At 29.7% G+C, this 20,675-nt stretch overlaps 1 protein-coding gene across 1 annotated transcript in view; it reads left to right on the top strand.

Annotated features, from left to right (window-relative positions):
- Positions 1–5,902: 5,902 nt before the first annotated feature.
- The window catches only part of LOC113392927 (homeotic protein antennapedia-like), a 164,688-nt gene continuing 149,915 nt past the window's right edge, over positions 5,903–20,675 (top strand). The window contains exon 1 of the mRNA XM_026629554.2: positions 5,903–6,408. The gene's annotated coding sequence lies outside the window, so the exon portion shown is untranslated. The remainder of the gene's footprint in view (positions 6,409–20,675) is intronic.

The raw sequence follows: 20,675 nt of genomic DNA, 5'->3' as shown, positions 1-20,675 counted from the left end.
ATTGGTGAAGTAAGGAACTATTAAAATTTCTTACGACGCAATGTCTATGGACAGTGGTGACAACTTACTGTCAAGTGGCCCATTTGCAAGAAAAGGTAGTTAATTTGATGCAAACTTGGATTTTTGAAACATTGTACTAAAAAAGTACCTATTTCTATAACTATATTTTACCTATTTCAATATATTAAGTGGAAGTGTACCTATCTATAAACTTTATATTTCGGTACAAACGTAATATATTATTAAAAAGTATTTTAATAATTACATGATCTGTATAAAACCAAAGATATTTATATCATGAGTATGTTAAGATTTTTACTATTCTGTCTTATAAATAATACCTACATTTAGTTAATTATAAGTTACCAAACAGAAAAAAAAACATTATTAGTATGTTTTTTACAACCAAAGATATGAGTTTCATAGTAGGTATTCATCGCTTGATCCTCTCCTGTCTCATGCCTTAATAATTAATGTGTATAAAATAAATATAAAAACTTATATAATAAATAGCATATTTATATAAGCCTAACTCTTCCAGTAGTTGAACATTTCATCCTACATCTACGTTCATAAGTCATTTAACTAGAAACTGAATTTGGTGTGAAGTGGGCCTTTAATTTATTGGATTAAGGGCTGTTCCCGCTAAGTCGCCACCTGTAGAACCTCGCTTCAATGACTTTAATAAAGTAAGGAGTACCAGTCAACACGAGTAATTATGATAGCTACTGACTGTAAAAAGATATTAAGATAAGACTCGTAATTGTGTTTTAGTTAGTAATGGCTCTTGTAATTACTTCCCGATTAGTTTAGGTTGATTTAGTACTTTAAAAAAATACCGTAATTTTGATAAAGATAATATACCTCTATTTTTAATTAAATTTATTTCATTCTACCAACATTATCGACGAAAGACCGAATAGAAAAAATTAAATCAACACTAAACTCGATCGACAAGATAAAGAAACGACTTAAAAATTGAATATTTTTAATTACTATTTTAAATTATTTATTTATTTTCATAGTTGCTAGCTCCGCTACTACGGCGCCATGCTCGCGACTGCCGTACCCTCTCCACGCTGCACGCGCTCCCCGCCCATAAACATGTCACTTCAGGCCGCATGCCGCGATTTACGACTTCTCACTCTAACTCGCCCATAACTCTGCCAAACAAAAGGGAAAGCTATACGCTCAACAGTCCCAAGCGGATAGTTTAATTTACACACACAGATGTAATGAAATGAGCTAGTATGCGACTCAAAGCGCGTGTATATCGTTATTTTTCAGATGAAACTCTACTTTTTAAAGCAATTTTATAATTTCACAGATTATAGAAGTAATGTAGAATAAGAAAGTATTTATAATTGTATGAAGTGTATATGAATGTATTTATTTATTAGTGAATTTTGCTGGAGTTGGTTCTAATAAATTTGCATATACTGTAGAAACCTTGTCCTCGGTGTATCAGCAGGTCCGTTACGTTAAAGTTAACCGTCGGCAAAGAGTGTAATATTTTCATCCCTTTCCAACTCGCAATTCCCAGATCGTAAATCTCGAAATGGCCGCATGTAGGTTACGCACGCCATCCGCGCGATTTGAGAGGGAGCACATAAACTATAGTTTTCTCTGTTTTATTGCCTGTTTTACTGTGCGATAAAGGAGACGAGAGTATATCGTTAAAATCAGCTGTTTGGGGTATGCTTCAAACGTGCTCAGGAATGTGGCGAACGAAATGTACTGTGCAATGACATGAAAGATGCTCTACTTTGATGTATTTTATTTTATTAAAACAAGAACTTATAACTCAAATCAAATTAACGATATTTTCATATCATAAAAAACATAGATGAGAAACAAGTAATTTAATTTAATGTAAACCAAATATTAAGATTCGAGGGTAGGTCCGAACTTACAAGTTAAAACTTCCAAGAACCATTTGGTAAAATTCTTCATAATCGTAATCTTTACGTGTAACTAAAGAGAATAATTGAGAAAAATAAATTGTAAGTTTTTTTACTAAATAAGGCTTTTAGAATATCTTGTAAATACCGACATTGTGGGTTTGTCTATTAGTTTTAAATTAGGGGTCATGAAAATTGATATTAAGTTGAATTGAAAATAAGTTTCAAATAAAAAAAAAAACATGTATGTACTACTTACATTTGAGTTTATAAAACAGATAGACCAATGGCATTGAACTGTAGTTCAAAGGTAAAGAGGTAAAATAGGCTGAAGGTTATCTTTACTTTTATAGCTAGAAACATAGAAATTGGTTCTAATAAGGATATTAATTTTTGTCGTTAGTAAAAATTCGAGCAAGAGGGGGTAAAATGAAAGTTGCATCTTGGAAAGGATTACTATTTGTTTTGTTGTTAAGGTCATGTATCGCCATTATGCATTTGAGATACGACAAAGTATAAAATAGAGCTTCAACTTTTAAGAGAATTCCATTTCTGGACTTTTCCTATTTCTGGAGGTTAATGAACATCGTCACTTAAACACACTTATTATAAGGCTATTTTTGCTTCAACACTTGTATTCGATACATGAAATTCTTGATACAAATAGTATAATACATAATTATTAGAGAGATGATACTTATACCGTACTCCTTTGCGGTGCTTGGATTGGAGAATGGATTCATGCTATAAGCTCTTTATTTATAGTACTTAAAACGAAAAGTGATAAAATACCAAAGATACATATCAAAGAAATTAAAATTCTAACCCTTACTCAATGCTCAGTTGATGGTATTGCAACATTTTAACGAATTGCGTTATGGTCTTCTTAAGCTGCAGCGTTTTCCACAAGAATTTACCTAAGTATGATCATAGGTATATGATCAATGATCATATTTAAACGATGCCCAGTAGAGCATCGTTGTACCTATAGTACCTTCCTACGAATATGAGCTAGAAATATATATATTGAGGTAGTGAATCTGCTTATAATTATAGGCAGATTCAAACAAAAACCTGAGAAACTTATTTCGGCTATAAAAAATTTTTAGGGCTCTATTTTTGCATTAATAGTTTTTTAACTTTATTGTTATATCTAAAAGTACTCTATTCTAAACACAATTTTGGTGTAGTGAATTGGTAAATTTGAGATGTGACATGAAGCACCTGGTCTATATTTTCAATGTAATGTACCATAAAATCGTTGGACGGATGTGTACTAAATACTCCAGTATCCTTTTTAAAATATCCAGTGTCTGAGATTTTCTCTTCGGTTATTATTCTAATCTACGAATGAATGTACTAGAATAATAATTATTAAAATATTTGTTTTATTTGTAAATTATTAAATATATGTCAGAAGGGTAACATAATGGATGCGTAAATAATTATGAGTTTTCATAAACAATACGCTTATACATCTGATGTTAACAAAACTATTAATTCATGTTTGTCCTACGTACAAATGAGAAATAAAACTAACGACTGCACAAATATAAGCAAGTTTTATTTGATTATCATTATTTTTCTATACTCCTAGTCAAATTTTAGTTTTCAAATTTTATTTTACATTCAGAAATATTAAAGGCACTTGTTTACTTGTTTCCAATGGCTTGGAAAAAAATAGATACATCAGACCTGAGTGTACCCAGCGATAGGAACTCACCGAGATTGTTGTTTATATCTAATATTTTTTGCTTACTTAAAAGTTATTTGTAAAAATATTTTATATGAAACAGTCATTATTACACCATTTTTTTTTTAATCTTTAGCACACAAACTATTCCAACATATTAATTTGATTATAAAAAAATATACACTTAATTAGGAGGAAATATTATTCCTTGATAATTAATAGTAGCAACCCAACTACTTTATTACTACTACTTTAAAAATATTGTAAAATAATCATAATCATAACACACATAAAACTTTATTACAGAGTTTTAAATTTCGATAACACCAATCAATTTTATACAATTCAAAAGTATATGCAAACTATTTACACCATAAGGTATGACACAACAGCGCTGCGACAGTGACAGATGAGACTGACGCTCATCTCAACGCATCCACATTGGTGGGGATAAGAAGATGGCGACCAAAAATAACGCTCTCATTGGTGGACTCAATTTATTGCCTAAACCTTTAGTAATAATATTGTATTTGTACAGGTATCAAATATTTTTATCTACTGCTGACTTAAATTTGGATAAAAAAAGTATAAGGTAACAATTTTCACAAAATTCATATTACATACATTAAATCTAGCATTTTTTTTAAATTTATTATTATTATTATATTTTCGAATTTGGGCACTTTTTATTTTAATGTTTTTTTACTTAGCCATATTTTTGTTCTTTTATTATTAATACGTTAATTATGATGATTGACGAATTTATTATCATGATATTATGGATTGGTAATAAAATCTCCAGATATAGCAGGTCTTATATAAGTTATTACCAATTAATTGATTAAATAAGAAAAATAAAATGAATTAAATCTTGTTAAATATACGTATTTCCAATAATTCATATTCACACTTAACTTAAATGAAATATCTTTGTCTTGAATAACAAGTTTCAATAACTTTTAACTAATTTGAATAAAATTATAAATAAACGATATTTTTTATATTTAAATTATATTATTTATTATATTATATTATTTAAACTATACTATTTATATTTTTATTCAAATTTAACAGTTTTACAAAAATATGCAATACTGTGTAATTGGTAATTTGTAATCTATTAATTATTCCATTGGTTTAATTATTCACATTTCAATAAATTGTTTAAATTAATTAAAAACCGAACAATACAATACCTTTTTGTGATACAAAAAATCAATAGGTACTTATTTAATTTTGAATTTGAAATATCTAACGTAAGTTCTTAATAAAAACATAAATTATTTTTTGTACCTTTATATATTTATGATTATGATAATATATTTTATTCGATATTATTTTATTTACATTTCAGTACAAGACATAATATATATTTTAGCTATTGAATGAAAATAAAATACAGTTTACAAAAAACTTACTAAAACACGTTATAATAAAGTAAAAATTATCTTTAAATAGATTTCCTACCTATTCGTATTTATGAATGTAATTACAGTAAATATAATGGCGGCTTCTTTTTACTGGTAATATGTTTTTGTATCGGTTGTCTTAAAGTATTTATCGCTAGTAATTTGTATAGTGGTTATAATAATATACACTTATACCAGTGCTTGGTATATGTATACATTAAGTACTGTAACGCGTATAGTATCGCGGCCTTTTCTTTTAATTATAGTGATGTCATTGGGTTTCACTTCATGTGCAAAATGACAAATTACTCGAAAGTGCAAAGGTTGGTAAAAATTTAGCTCTATTACTATCCATTACATATATGTACATCTATCTAACATAATGTAAAGCATATAATATGAATGAGTTTTATAAATGTATTTTTTTTTTTACTTAATATATCATTATGGCTTACTATAAAAGGTATAATTAACATAATTACAATTCCAATATTTTTATAATATATAAAGCACGTGCTTGCGCATGCGCATCATATTTTTGCTACTTTTGCGCGAATGAACGGAGCACAAGAGAAAGCCTGGATAAATGTGTAAATTATTTATTGTATATAATCATAAACTCAAACATATTATTTGTACAGTTGAACTTTTTAGGCATTTATTAATTGCTTATTTCTGTTTCGAAGTAGGTAATTTATTTCAGTTTTTACTTAAAATGAATACCCAAGTTGAATTTAATCTACATTTCAGATCATACTTTAAAATCACCAAATCATTTGATATATATATTTTCCAAGTAGAGCAACTTGCTTGTCGCGCGTTATGCTATCAACGTCTGGTGCATCGAACGATACACCAAGAAACTTTACGACGCCGCACTTGCTCGGATCGGCCGTGCTACGGGCGACCACGGCCGATACAATTCTATCGCGCGCTTCGAACGGACCGTTCAATTAATCGCTCCGATTAACGTTGTCTCTCGGACATCAATGGTGTCGGATTAACGGAGGGTGGTGGTGTCCTTTTCTGTTGGTCGCAGATTTAGTGCGGCGCCGCGGCGTGCGGCGTCGCTTGGCGGGGGGTGCGGCGTCGCTCGTAAAGCATCGGTCGGCACACTCTACTGACGCGCGCCTTGGCGACTACGCGTTGCGTAACACACCGCGCCATAAACAACACGACGTGCTCGCCTCCGCACCTGACGGTCGCTCGCACCGCTTACCCACGTGCGTCCGACACATTACGTATTGCGCTCATGCCCTGTCTAAAACGCTGACACGTGACTTGACGAGTGAAACTCTCGGAACTCTTTTATTCGGTAGAACTGTGAGTTTTGTGAAGAAGTTTTTACCAAGCGGGATGCCGCGACCCCGTTTGCCGACGGCGAACGGCGGCCGCTCCGCTTAAGGTGAGTTTATTGCCGATTTATAGCTCCCAACTTTACCCGCTTGGGAGTAAAGGGTCCGAAACAAGTTTTGTTTACTAAACAAACTTATCCACGGCGACGGTTCGCCGTATGATGATGTTTGGTAATGATTGTAATTGCCTATTAAATTCAATGCGTTAGCAATAAATAGCCCTACACTAATGGCGGAAGCGTTTACGATGCATCAAAAGTAGCGATTTTTGTTTTGCTATCATAACGATATTAGGAAATTGGGTAGTACTTGTATGAGTATTTTAATAAGTAATATATTTGTAGGTTTTAATTAAAATCATCAATTAATATAAAAACGTAATAGATTTAGAACTCATCGTATCATTACTGCAAGTCGTTAATCCAGTTTATAAATAAGTTTAGAAGTTAAACAATCTAATAAAATGAACCTACTCTAAAGTAATAAATAGAACCGCCCGCTGTTAAAGTAATCGAATAACAGTATGTTTAGAAAATAGCTTACACTTTGTAAATACAATCTTATATTCATTTAATTGATCATTTTCATAACGTGTGCTCAAGGCACACCGAAACATAAATACTGTATTTTAAATTATTCATAAACAAATAAGGTTATAAGTAAAATTAAAAAAAAAAAAACTCTTTTGAAATGTAATACGGGCTTCTAATGGGAGTTCATCATGAAAAGTTCCAACTAACTTGGGGTAATAGATAATTGCTCAAATTATACGAATGCACAAGCAAGGTACTTATTTCCTTGTCATAAGGTACAAAATAGAATATTCACCTTTTCCAACCATGTTATGTAGATTTCATTTACTTAAAATTTCAATCCTTATCATTTAATTACTTTAGAATGATTTCAAAGTTACCTATACATTATCATCTTACAGTAGCAATTAAAAATACACATAATTACTGTAGATGCGTTAATACCAAATAACTACTTTATATCAGTTACATACAGTTCAGTTTCGTTTGTTTTCAAAAACAAATTCATTACTCTTAAGTACTTCATAAGTAAAAGGTATTGGTTAAGAATCTATTAAAAAGGTTTGATAAGAAGTATATACATATATCCAATTGGGAAGATGATATAGACCTTATCGAGTTTCAACAAACATTAAATAGATAAAAAAAATAATTACTTTTGGAATGTCATTGATAAGGAATTGGTATATTGGTATGTCAAATTAAATAGACATCCAAGTTTTTATTCATGGAGTACAATGGGCATACTTATATTCGTTGTAATTATAATAACATAAATCTTAAAAACATATTTTATGTAACATTACAATGTCAGTAATAAAGTCGGGAATGTCTGTAGGTATTTGGTAAAATGAAGTAATTAGTAATCAAAAATTGTAGTAAGCTTGTAGAACTAGTAAAAACAATTCGTTAGTAATACAAAAAAGGTTGTATATTATTTAGTCAAGTTTGTACTTTGTTAGGTATTTATTTGCAAAATGTGTTTAAAAATATTTTTAATATTTACAATAATAACTTAATGGCGCCAGTTCTAATATTTAGTTCTCTTTCTACAATTACATCTATAATAAGTAAATTAATATCACACGTTTTTACCGTTTTTTGTTTTCTTTTGAATTATTATTGTACTTTAAGAGTAGTATCAGAAGTTTTTAGACATCATTTGTTTTGAATAAATTTTGATCCATGATATATTTTAGCCTTTTTTTCTGATAAAATTGAACGTTCCAAAATTTTTTTTACCTATAATTCCAAGACTAGATAAATGCAATTATGCTTTGAAGTTAAAGGCTTGAATTGTTTGCTTTGAGAAAGAAAAAAAATTATCATCTTTTAAGTGTACCTTGTTTTTGTTAATTATAGCTTTAAACCTACACTAAGTATTATAAAGATTCAACACATTAATTCTTTATACATCACCTCAAGCTCAGACTAGTATATTATTTATTGATTATTAATTGGCAAACATAAATAATAATTAATACATTACATTTATCTTCTGAAGATTGAATATAATCATGTATAACACTTGCATAAAAAAAACTAATTTTATAAACATTGTGCCATTTTTTGTTAAATATCTAAACATAATACTATTAATAACTTTTAATAATATAAATAAGAATTATTTATTTAATTTATCAAACATCTCTACAATATTTTGTGAACTTTTGAAGCCAACCTCATTAGTCAGTGTTAAGTTCCAGTAAAATTATTTGAAGAGTTCATCCGTTATTTCTATCATAAAACAGACAAATGAGATAGATATATAAATAAAATGAGTTTCTTACTTAAAAAATTAAATATAATTAATTTTATGTAATACTTCAAAGTTATAATAGAACTACCTCTCAATTACATTAGAATAGGTATTATGTAGTTAGTATTAAGCTAGAAGTAGGTATATTTTTTGGAGATAGGATTGTCAATATGGTATTTTTTTAATTTTTAATAGAAACAGTTAACACACATATCTAGTATGTAGTATATGTAGTAGGTAGGTATATGATGTCATGAATATACAACGTACCTACTTAGGTATCATTTTTAAAAAAAAAATATTGTATAATGAGAGTCCTTTAATTTAAAAACGAATGTATGAAATATGTTCCCAATGAAATATTCTTGGTGGAACATGGACATCAGAAATATGAATTTTTACATTTTTTACATAATTCGAAAGATAAAAAATGTAATCATCACTGTTACTTCTTCCCACACATCGTTAAGAAAATTATCACAAGCATTGTGCCAACACGTTTTAAAGTGTCAATCTAATTTAGTGCTAGCTCGCAATGAATCGTGTAAAACAAGTTGAAATGTAGACACATTATTTTTATAAACGGATTTAAGACAAAAACGTGAATAGGCCAGTTTATCAAGCCCATCATTCCTTGACCGAACTTCCTCAAGACTAGTTAAAAAACTAGTTCATGGTGTTTCGACGACTGCGCGAGCGCAATTCTCTCTTTGAAATTCTGCGCATGCGTATAGCCATATTCGTCTTATTTCCCATCACCTCTGTTAGATCTCAATCTCAGCTTATTATTCAGTGTCGCTTCTTACTACAGTGTTTGTAAATTCAACTATTGAAGAAGTCAATTTTAAGGTTGAAATATAAGTTATAACGGTTATTGTGCGGTTAACAGCACTTGGTTTTATATAAAATCAAAATGCAAAACTATGTGGAAAAATAAAACTCGAAATACACTTGAATGACGTGGTATTTAGTTAAGTATTGCGTGCATCTATACCATTCATCGGTTTATTCCGCTTAAGTACGTATTTCGCTAAGCGAGTTTTATATAAAAAATAAAACTTTTACTATTAAACGTATTATTAAAAAATGATTAATGTGCGACTTCTTTTGAATAAATATGATTGATGTTTTACATTGAAAATAGAGACTTTATTCAGGTAATAAATCTTTAAATGTTTTGTTCAAGCTTTCTTAATATAATTAGTTATTTGAAAAAAAAAAAGAAAAATAAAAACGTTTTTAATAAACTACATAGTTTTGAGTTAAAAGTAGAATAGTTATGAAATAGATAAATATAATAGATATCATGAAATTGTCTTGGAACCAATAAATTATCATCCTAATAAGTTAATGAGTGATTCCAACAATTCTTCCTTTTATATGTTCGGTCCCAAGTGCCAATGATGCCGGTTGGCAGTCGTTATTACCGTATAAGTCCACAAGAGCATCTGCCTATAGCGAATTTGATTAAAATTCATGTTTGTTTATCGTATATTTATTTTAAATGGGAAACACACCATTTAGATGCGGCAAATTGTAGAATAACCTTTTTTAATGATTAATTGTAAAGATTTTCTTCAAACGAAACAAAGGAATATCTTTTTCAACATAACTAGAATACTATTACCAATAATCAACTTCCTGATTTTTTAAAAGTAAATGATACGGACATACCCACATACGAAAAGGCATGGTAAGACGCCAATAAATTAAAGACAAACAGGAATGTCTATAAATAAAGCAACTTTGTACTGTTAAATCGAGCTCCGTATGCAGCTCACGTGCGGCAACTCATCGCTATCGAATTTTTAATTTCGACAAAAAAATCGATTCGAAGCGTCAAACATGCGCACAAACAGGTGAACGTCTTACCTCCCGCGGTACTCGTAAAAAATCAATGGTTAAAAATGCAAGTATCGCCTCACGATCATATCTACTTGAGACACGTCGCGAGAGACAAATTGCACTCACATCAAACGTCACCGATCGTCCCCGTGTCGGACGGAATAAGCAAATAGCCGATTGTTTAGATCGAAGTAGCATATTACGGGGATTCCGTCCCACCGGTCCGGCAACAAAACGCAAATTGGCTTATCGCTAGAAACCGTGAGGAACCGTAAACCGGACCGTAAAGCACCGCACTTCAGCTTTAAATCCGCATAATTATCCTATAGGCTATAAATTGTACGGTGTGGGTGCACGCGTCGTTTGTATTCTCATTGGTGCCTTGTATGTTACAACATCATTGAATCGTTTATACTATAATGGAAATTTTTCAAATTATTACTTATTATAAAACGACGTAATGTATGAAAACGAATTATAAGTTATTTATTTAAAAAATGCTAATTAATTACTAATTACAATCCACTTTTTAAAACAGTACTCAATAAATATTTATATTCCAATATCTTTAGACCTTATTTTCAAAACACAAGATTATATCAATAATAAAAAATAAAACATTTTATGTAGCTTAATTAGTATGTAGTATAATATGTCACACTGATTGCATTAAAATAAATTTGAATAGTTTAGTTTATAAACATAAGTTTGTATTTGGTAAGCTCAAATCAATCTTGTCCGTATTTTTGTCTATGATTTAAAGATGTTTTGACCTCAGTTCAGATAATGAATGAGCCGGTCGTAAACGCCGGAGTCAAGAGAACATTAATGTCAATAAAAAAGCCATAAACTCTATTAGCCATCATAAACTCGCCGCATCTGTTCAATAACTCGTTTCGCGTACAAAGTGTTAATTATTCGATTATTGTAATATCGATAATACGACAAATCGATGTATTTGCTTCGGTATTACTCATAAAAAAATCAATATGCATTCGTTTACAGCTAATTTATTTTATCTATTGTGAATTAATCGTTTTGAAATATCACTCTATTTTAAAATGAAATAATACTAAGAATTTGCAAGCTTCATTTTTTTCGTACGTTCCCTGAGAGCAGTAAATTCTCTTGTCGAATGATAGTATTTTTAGATAAAGAACACGGAAACGAACTTTTGTAATGAACCTCACAAATAGAGCCATAAATAAACGCAAGGTGCTATAATGTTACTTTGGCCACAATTCTTCAAAATATTATCGACGCATAAATTCATTGTACAATTGATTACCATAATAATTCGTTACCTGTAAGCAGGTGAATTGTTTAAAATTGACAATGCCTGCGTCGATTTGTGCAACACATTCTTTTACCACGGGACACTTCTATTGTTGTACGTTCTTTACTTTTTTACGACTTAACGGACCTTCGAGAGAAAATTGTAAATATAACGGCTCAGTTGATTTTGCATCTTTGCATTGTTCAACGTTATAACACAAAAGCTTACATTTTGCCGTTTTTTGTCGGTCGCTGTTAGACATTGCTGTATTTTGTTTAATAATTCGTTACTGTTATCTAATTTCTGAACACATGTTTTGAGATTTTTATTGTTTTAATTTAGAATATATATTATTTTACTGTTCTCAATTGCTTCTGTGCGATTTCATGTTTCTATTCGTGTTGTTTTTTTATTTTCTTTGACTTTTGTTTCGATGAATGATACTTGTTTTAAACGTCTTTACAATGACTAGAAATGTTAATGTTTACATTTTAAACAAAAAGGAAATAAATTAAAAAAATTTTTGAAACGTATTCTGTATTTCAAAAATATAAGATAACGTAAATTTATACAAAAAATCGTTTAAATTGTTTGTCTAATTTCGTTAAGCCCCGAAGGGTGGCTTGGTACTTTCTTATTATTTATACATAAGAAACTTTGTCGGTCCGTCGAAGGAGTGTGGTGGTGCGGCTCGAAAATTGTAATATTTCAAAATTACTCAAGAGTCGCGTTCGCTTGAATAATGCGATAACTTTGTGAGGGTTGCCTCACCCCGTGCGTGCCTCCCGGCTTTGAACTTCTGTTCCCGAGTTTGATCAAAATATACTCTCAAAAGTTGATTCGTTTAATTAAAGACATTGTATATTCCTCTAAGACACTTAGAAACGGTTATAGCTAACTAAATGACGATTTAATAGTTTTTTCGCTAAGTTACTGGTTTATATATACTTTTCTTTAGTTGTATGTAGTATTTTTGAATTTGTAAATAAGTAGTAACAACTGATCAGCAGATTTTTTAGTTTATAATAATTGTACATATTAAATATCTATTTAAATCGACTAAAATAGCGATAGAGTAGCCATATAATATTTTAATAAATATCTCAATTTCTTAAAATATATTTTCCGTTGAAGTCTCGCAGAGTTTTCATATGACCCACGGACATTCGAAGAAAGCATACCGCGACCGAACCGTTAAAATCCTAACTGAATAAGTCGGTATAAACGTATGGTTTATTATGGCTATATAGTTCCTGGAGGCCGCACGTGCTTGCAGCCATGTGACAAACCGGTCTTAAGTAAGCCTAGTAACCTCCAAACGACTTACGTGAGCCATAGTGATTCCTCAATTCACTTTTAGTCGCCCTTATTGTGCGCTTGTGGGAAACTAAAAATCGTGTGAAAATTTTATCGCATGTCCATATAATTGTTCCTCAATGAAAATACGGTTAGTGCGTATAGCCGTACTAATAGTTACCGTAATTTTACAGTAAGTGTATGATTATAATCATTACTTTAAACATACTTTCTTAATAAATATTTAAAGTTGTTTATCTTTTTAATTGAAATGCTAATATCAATGTGTCTTGGGAATAATCTGTTTCGCATGTTAAGTACATTTATACGTATATCATACATATATAATTGCTAAGCTTATAAATGTTACCTAAAATATTGTTATATCTTAGCTTCAGAAATATGACTTAAATATAACAATTTCAATAAACGTTTCTGAAACTAATAACAACGGATATATTTCACATAATCCGAAACAGAAATTCGCAATTATCACAGAACATTATGCAAAAATTTGTTAAGTCATATCTAACCTACTTTTGCATTTGTAGAATTATTATATTAAATCGTAATCGGGTTTATGAAACAAAGCTATATAGCTTATCAGAAATGGTATTCTAGACAAGTAACCAACTTAAATATTTTATCTTACATCTCATGTGCTCCTACAAAGTTAGGTATGATTCATCTAGAAAATCCCAATGTCTTTGTTTTAGTTTATTTCCATTATGTTTTGATTTATTATACCCATGAATCATATTTACATACATATAATAATAAAACTATATTTTAAATGTGTCTAAATGTTTTATGCTTAAAATATTTGTTCAAGAATTTTTATCTTGAATGAAATAAAAACAAACATGAAATAAAATATGACAATTCAGTTATTCCTATAAGGAAACACAATATTAAAATATATATATATATATATATATATATATATATATATATATATATATATATATATATATATATTTACATCAAGTAGTCGTGATGATATTTTAAATAAAATAATTTAAAAAAATATATCATTTTAACCTAACAATTATTACAAGATTACGACAAGTGTGTGCATAATTTAAAAAAAAACAGAATCAAGAATCAACGAACACGGTACAATTAAAAAAAAAAAATAATTAAGGTTCACTACACACTCACTGGCTTGAGCCAATAACTCGCGTTAACGTATTTTATTCTCGCATATTAAATAGTTCTTGAGTTCAGTTACAACTGGAGCGGAACCTGTACCGACTAGCATTGTCTTATTGTTACTTCGGTTTTAAAACACGCGAATTATGACACGATTATTATGAAATTGTAATTACTATTAAAACATAACGTGTAAAGCTATCACAAATAACGATGATTAACTAAACTTAACAGTTGAAACTGTTTCTGTATTGCTGCATTTATTTTTTGTTTAAATTGGATGACCGACTATAAAAGAAAACTTAAATATACGTAGTGAAAATAAAACGTGTACACTTTTATAATTGTTTAATATAATTTATTTTATAGTATTGTCATAATAAAATTGTGACGAAGCTTAATATAAACAATTATTCATAATTATTTACTTACATCAATTTAATCATTTAGCATGAAGAAAAAAATTACCTAATAATTAATGTCGACTAATTGTCATGTAATAGATACGGTTTAATCAAGCGGTATAAGCCGTTCGGCCTACGTTTATTTGCAAGTTATATTGATTATTTGAAGTAATATTCTGGAATATATTTATGACAATGATAATGTGGGCCACGAGCCGAGGCCCAGTGCTGATTATCTTATTTTTTCAAACGGGTATGCTCATAACACGATTGTTCTAGGAGTATAGTAGTTCATGCCACTTAAAAGCAGTATAAATAAACATATGTTAATAACATCAATGTTGGAAATCCTCTTGACGATATAGTTACTTATAGTATCATAAATTCAAGCTAACAATATTAGACGAAAGTTTTAAATCCACACGCGACTGAGTTCTCGTATAAGGCCGTATCTTTAATTGAATATTCTCGTAAGTCGACTGTAACCGCACCTTCAAGTTCGTTCTCAAAACATGAAGTATTCCCAACTCCGAGAATTCCTAGAACTTGCCTCGTCTCGTTACAACGCTCGCCGCAAAACCTCTTCTTATTCATGCTCCTACTTTATTCCATTTGCGGGCAACTTCCAGTTCTGTAGCTGAAATTTTTAAGTATAGCGTGTGATATGAATTTTCTTTTGATTTTATAATTCACGCGTTATATAAGCGTACCTACCTTAGACTGTTCAGTTTCGAAACTGAGTAACTATCTAGGAATTATTTAGTCGTCTAGATTAAAAAGCATGTCCAGTATTGAAAGATATGGTGTGAAATAACAATAAAACCGTCCTAAAATGATTGTTCTAAGTTTTATAATTTTTCAAACCACATTTTAAGGTGCAGTTAGAGAAAAAATACATAAATTATTTTTATTTAATTGATATTCATTATTATACTACGCAATAAAAAAATAATAGCATGTAATTTTATAAGCGTCGATTAAAAGAAATCCATGATTGCACTGGGATAATATGCACTACGTCACTAATTGTAACTTCTTCTGTGCTCAAAGTTTTTTTAAAGATATCAATGATTCGTTCGATAACTAAGTGAAGAACAAGCAAGTGCATGCCATTATAAGATTGGATTCCCCTAGAACCTTGAACATACACGCAACAAGTAATCCATAATAAAAACTATAAGTTAGTCAAGAATAATTCTCATAACAAAGTTCTATTTTTTGCAAAGTTGATTTGATTCTTCGTAATAGAAAGAAAGCGAGGATAAAAAATTGTGTTTACGGAAACCAATAAATACGGTTACGGCGGCGTAAATAATTGGGTAAATTTTTTTAATACGCTGTCTTACGTCAGTCACACCTAGGAATCATAGCTGGTTCCGTTCACGATAACGACATGAGTGGAAATATTATATCAAAATCACATTTGATATAGCATATCCAATTAAAATAAAAAAAAGTGTACATCGCTTTCTAGAATTCGATACACGCAATTGAAAGGTGTCAGAAAAACGCTTGCAATTCTATGAAAATGCATCGCAGCGAAGAAACCTGCCGTGGAATACCATGTGCTGTTCGTCAATAAACAATATCGATAATAATTCGTTTCAATGGAATTTAATCTTTGTCAGTATTGGTTTAATGTGCAATTTGTTTTGGTTGACAAATGGCTCTTATGTTATTATATTATGTTACCTTAATTGTTTCCACTTTTTGTGCGTGCAAGGTGCGGATATAGGTATCTACCACTTTACCAGGCATGTATAAACGCGTCTATCCAATTTATTATTATAGGTGGTCTAGCACGTATAGATCCGTTTTTATACTTTTCTCGTATACGCGCTGTAGGTACTATCCGCATTAATATTTATGAGAGAATTTAATTTAATAAAGTTTACGGTGAAATGTACATTGTTCGTGATTACTATCAAAACCAAATGGAATGTTTGGCATGTTAAAAATACGAAAAAGTTTTAACTTGTTTTTAAACAAAAGATCACTGAAGCGTAAAGCAATGCATTTATAATTTGAATATGTTTTATATAGAAATTGCAAAAAACCGACGGTTTTAACATTGCGCTTAACCGTTACAAAGTAATTGACTTATTTTTTGTTATTTTTAATTATAAACGCTAATTAAATCTGAGCGATAGTCGCTTGTTTTTTATTTTCATTGTACGTAACTTTGAAAAGGAACACTTTGGTAATAAACATTTTCTTAAATATAAATCTGAATACATCTAGACGTAGGTACCTATTAATTTAGTTATCAGAATTCAAATTTCAAGAAGATTTCAAAACGTAATAAGATTTATATACGAACTATAAAAAAAATCATTATCTAATTTAAGACCTTTTGTTAAATCTACGTCAGTAGAAGTGTAAACCTACGTCATTTGTATTTTTTTACATAAAATAAAAAGATGTAATTATATTCATATATTTCGTAAATAGTCAAGAATACGTTTTTTTCTGTATTTAACATTAGCGCATACTATGAATGTTAACACCATAACATTTTATTCGATAATGGCACTTATGTTTTAAGATATAGAACACATATTTAGCCAAGTGAAATAAAAGTATTGAAAAATAAAATATATATAATTGTATTGAAAAAGTTACTAAAATTATTATTGAGAGAGACAGTAGGAAATGTTTACTTTTGCAATAGAAACATTTAGATTGGATTTCTTTTTTGTTTTTTTTTTAATCATTCTTGATGTCGGTATGAAGCGATACCAAAGGTTGAAGTTTAACTGTTGCACAGATGTATTCGTTTCTTTTGGAAGTAAGTGTGGTCAACCCTAAAATATGTTACGACATTATGTACATCAAGCTCTTTTTAAAAATATTCTCAAATTCCTCTCACTAACCTTCATAATATCGCCTGCTTCTAACACAACTGTGCGAAAAAAGTCTTTTTTAGTGATGTGACTCCTTACACGATTATTTATACGTATTATATTTTCAGTCTACAAAGTATAGAATTATTTTCAATTAACCACGACGTAGGTAATTCAACCCGCGGCTCGGACACCTTAGACATTTGTTATTAAGACCTTTAAAAAAAAAAACTATCACTACCTATTATACATAGCAGTCGTATATTACTATTTATCTTATAAATGATGTATTTGGTGTAATATACTCTAAATTAATCTCTTTAATTAATTGTTATTAGATTTATGTTATTAAAATAGATCAGAATTATTATTTTGATAAACAATTATGTATATTATGAGAATTGTACAAAACATGTTATTACAAATATCTTTACATAATCAGGTATGGCTACATATATGTAAAAATATTTGTTAAAGGTTGAATAGTAGTAGTGAAGTGTTAGGTGATCATAGATTTTTTAATTAATTAATATGATATCTTAAATATTCGGTTCTAAATCGTTCTACAACTCGTGTTTAAAATCCACGCGTTTTCCACTGTACCATGTAATATCAACAAACACAACACATACAAAAAATTATGGTTATGTTATCTATAATTATATCGATATAGGTGTTACAACACTTAATATTAGAAAATAATATTTTTATTTTATTCGCCGTTCGACGCCAGTCATATACCTAATTGTCTTTACAAATAATGTAGTATATTTAACCCAAAATAAGCAATATACATAGGTAGGTATAATTAAATATGCGTGATTAAGAGATACGTCTTATTTTATTTTATTTACTTCCCGATAGCATTGCCACCTAACAGTTCCAATCCAAACCATCGAGGGTCCCAATACACGCACAAAAAAATCTTTGAAACTGGTAGAACTGATTAGGAACAGTTCAGTTACATATATGCGTTCAGAAGATTTATATACATAAAGATTAAATCAAAATTTTTGATAGCTATTTACATTGAATAATTGATTAATATATATAAATCAAAATGAAATACTGACCATTGTGACGACTTTTGTACATAATACCTATATTTAAAATAAACATAGTAAGTAGTAAACTAGTTATTATAAATAATAATATCTGATATAAGATATTATTAAATTTATTAGTTACTTTAGCCTATAATCATTTAAAGGAACACATTAAATTCACTTTCAATAATGGTTTTATTGCTGATAGTAATTGTGTATGTCGGTATCATCGGTTCGGTTTTAGTATTACCGAATTAAACGATACACTTCATACAAAATATACATAATTTTGGTATCAAAATATCTGTATTGTAAGTTTTGATTAAATAAAATGTCGATCTCAATTCGATGATATTGGTCTTTGATTATATATATGTGTTGATGGAAACTATCAAATCAAAAAAATGTCCGATAGCTTTTGGTCATTTTTAACTATAGTTATATTAATGTGCGTGTATTTAATATACACGCACACTAATAAAGCAGTATGACGTTTGGAGATTATCAAGCGTCACGCACACAAAGATAATAAAGTGGACTCGTATGTTTTAGTTATTTTATAGTGTGACACTCTATATACGAGTATAATTAATCTAAGATTTTGATATATAAAACTAAGAATCAACTGTCTTAGATGCGGACAGAATAAAACAGGAATATATCGAGAATTAATCGAGGCTGAACTTACGTTAATAATTTGATAAAAATATCAAATATACTACAGATTTTCAAATATAACGAATATTAAACTAAGTCGATTACTATGATCACTATCTATTATCGCTATCACAGCTAACAATTACTAAACTCGTCTAAGTGCCTCGTACTGAGACCTCGCTCTTCATACTGATTAGTCGCGGACCTAAATAGACGCTATAATTAAACAGAAGTTACTTTCAATTTCAACGCTATTAATACGAAGAAACAACGACCATTTTAACCCAACTTATGCGACTCCACACGCACGTACATTTTCATTTAATTTTGTATTAATTGCATTGTTCTATTAATACATTATTCTCCCGATGTACTTTTATACCATTTTTTTTTTCTATATAGAAAAGAATCGTGTGAGTATCGCGCATAGCTTAAACTATATGCCACAGAAACTTGGAATTTTCCGAAGGTCTCCCTTCGGTTCGTAGTGTAAAAGAGTATGGATAAATCAAGCGAAATTTTGTTTCGGTTTCGGCTCTCTCGCATCCGTAAATATTAATATTAAATCGAACTGATCACATTGTATTCCTTTTTTTAAATATAGTCGTATTCAATTCTGGGGTACGACATAAATATTGCGCTGTGAACGAACTACTAATTAATATATATTTTTTATGGGACAGCGGGCCAAATGGAGGCGGCTAAATAGACTAGCAAAATTGATAATATTAATTTAAAATCCATTTATCTGTATTTAATATGGAATCTATTTTTAATACGAAATGTCAACGATCTCGATACAAAAGCACCGTCTTTAATTAACATAATTAAATATCTATATTAGCGTCGATAAATTTCAATAATTCCGTTAATTAGGAAAGTCACTATCTAATTTCATTAAATAAATAATTAACACTCAAAACAAGTCCAGATCCATAAAGCATATTAACTCCGTTATAAAGCCTATATACATTGATAGCATTTCTTTGGCCGTAAGCCCTCGGACATAAATCTAAATATCACATAGGATCAACTAATTAATTATACCGCTGCTAAAATTGTTCACGCAACTCTGCCTGCACATAAATAGGTACTTGTATGTAATGTAGGCTATTAATGGCTCATAAACTCTCTAGTGTGATCGTGTCTACTTAGTGGCTTTGAGTTAACATAATTTTGTAAAATCCTCAGAGAAATATAGTTAATTGATGATTCCGCTGCGCCCCTGTCGTTGGATTGATTTTTTTTTAATTTGTGACGGTTGCCTTTTAACCATCAATCAAGTGTGTAGCTTTCGGTTTTGTTTCAAAGTAAATTTACTTTTAGTATTTTTTACTTTCGTTTTTTGAGCACTTATTTTATATACATAGGTAGATAGGTACCTACATAAAAATGTAGAGTAATAAAGGTCAAAAGTCAATTATATTGCAATAATACGTTGAGCTTAAAAATTATTAAATAAATATACTTAAGTTAATATATTGTAGTCTTTCCTGTAAACTTTAT

This window comes from Vanessa tameamea, chromosome 12 (genome assembly GCF_037043105.1).
Source record: "Vanessa tameamea isolate UH-Manoa-2023 chromosome 12, ilVanTame1 primary haplotype, whole genome shotgun sequence".
NCBI classification, from domain to species: Eukaryota; Metazoa; Arthropoda; class Insecta; order Lepidoptera; family Nymphalidae; genus Vanessa; species Vanessa tameamea.
The sequence above is the reverse complement of the archived record's forward strand: the minus strand, read 5'-3'. Positions and strand labels throughout refer to the sequence as shown.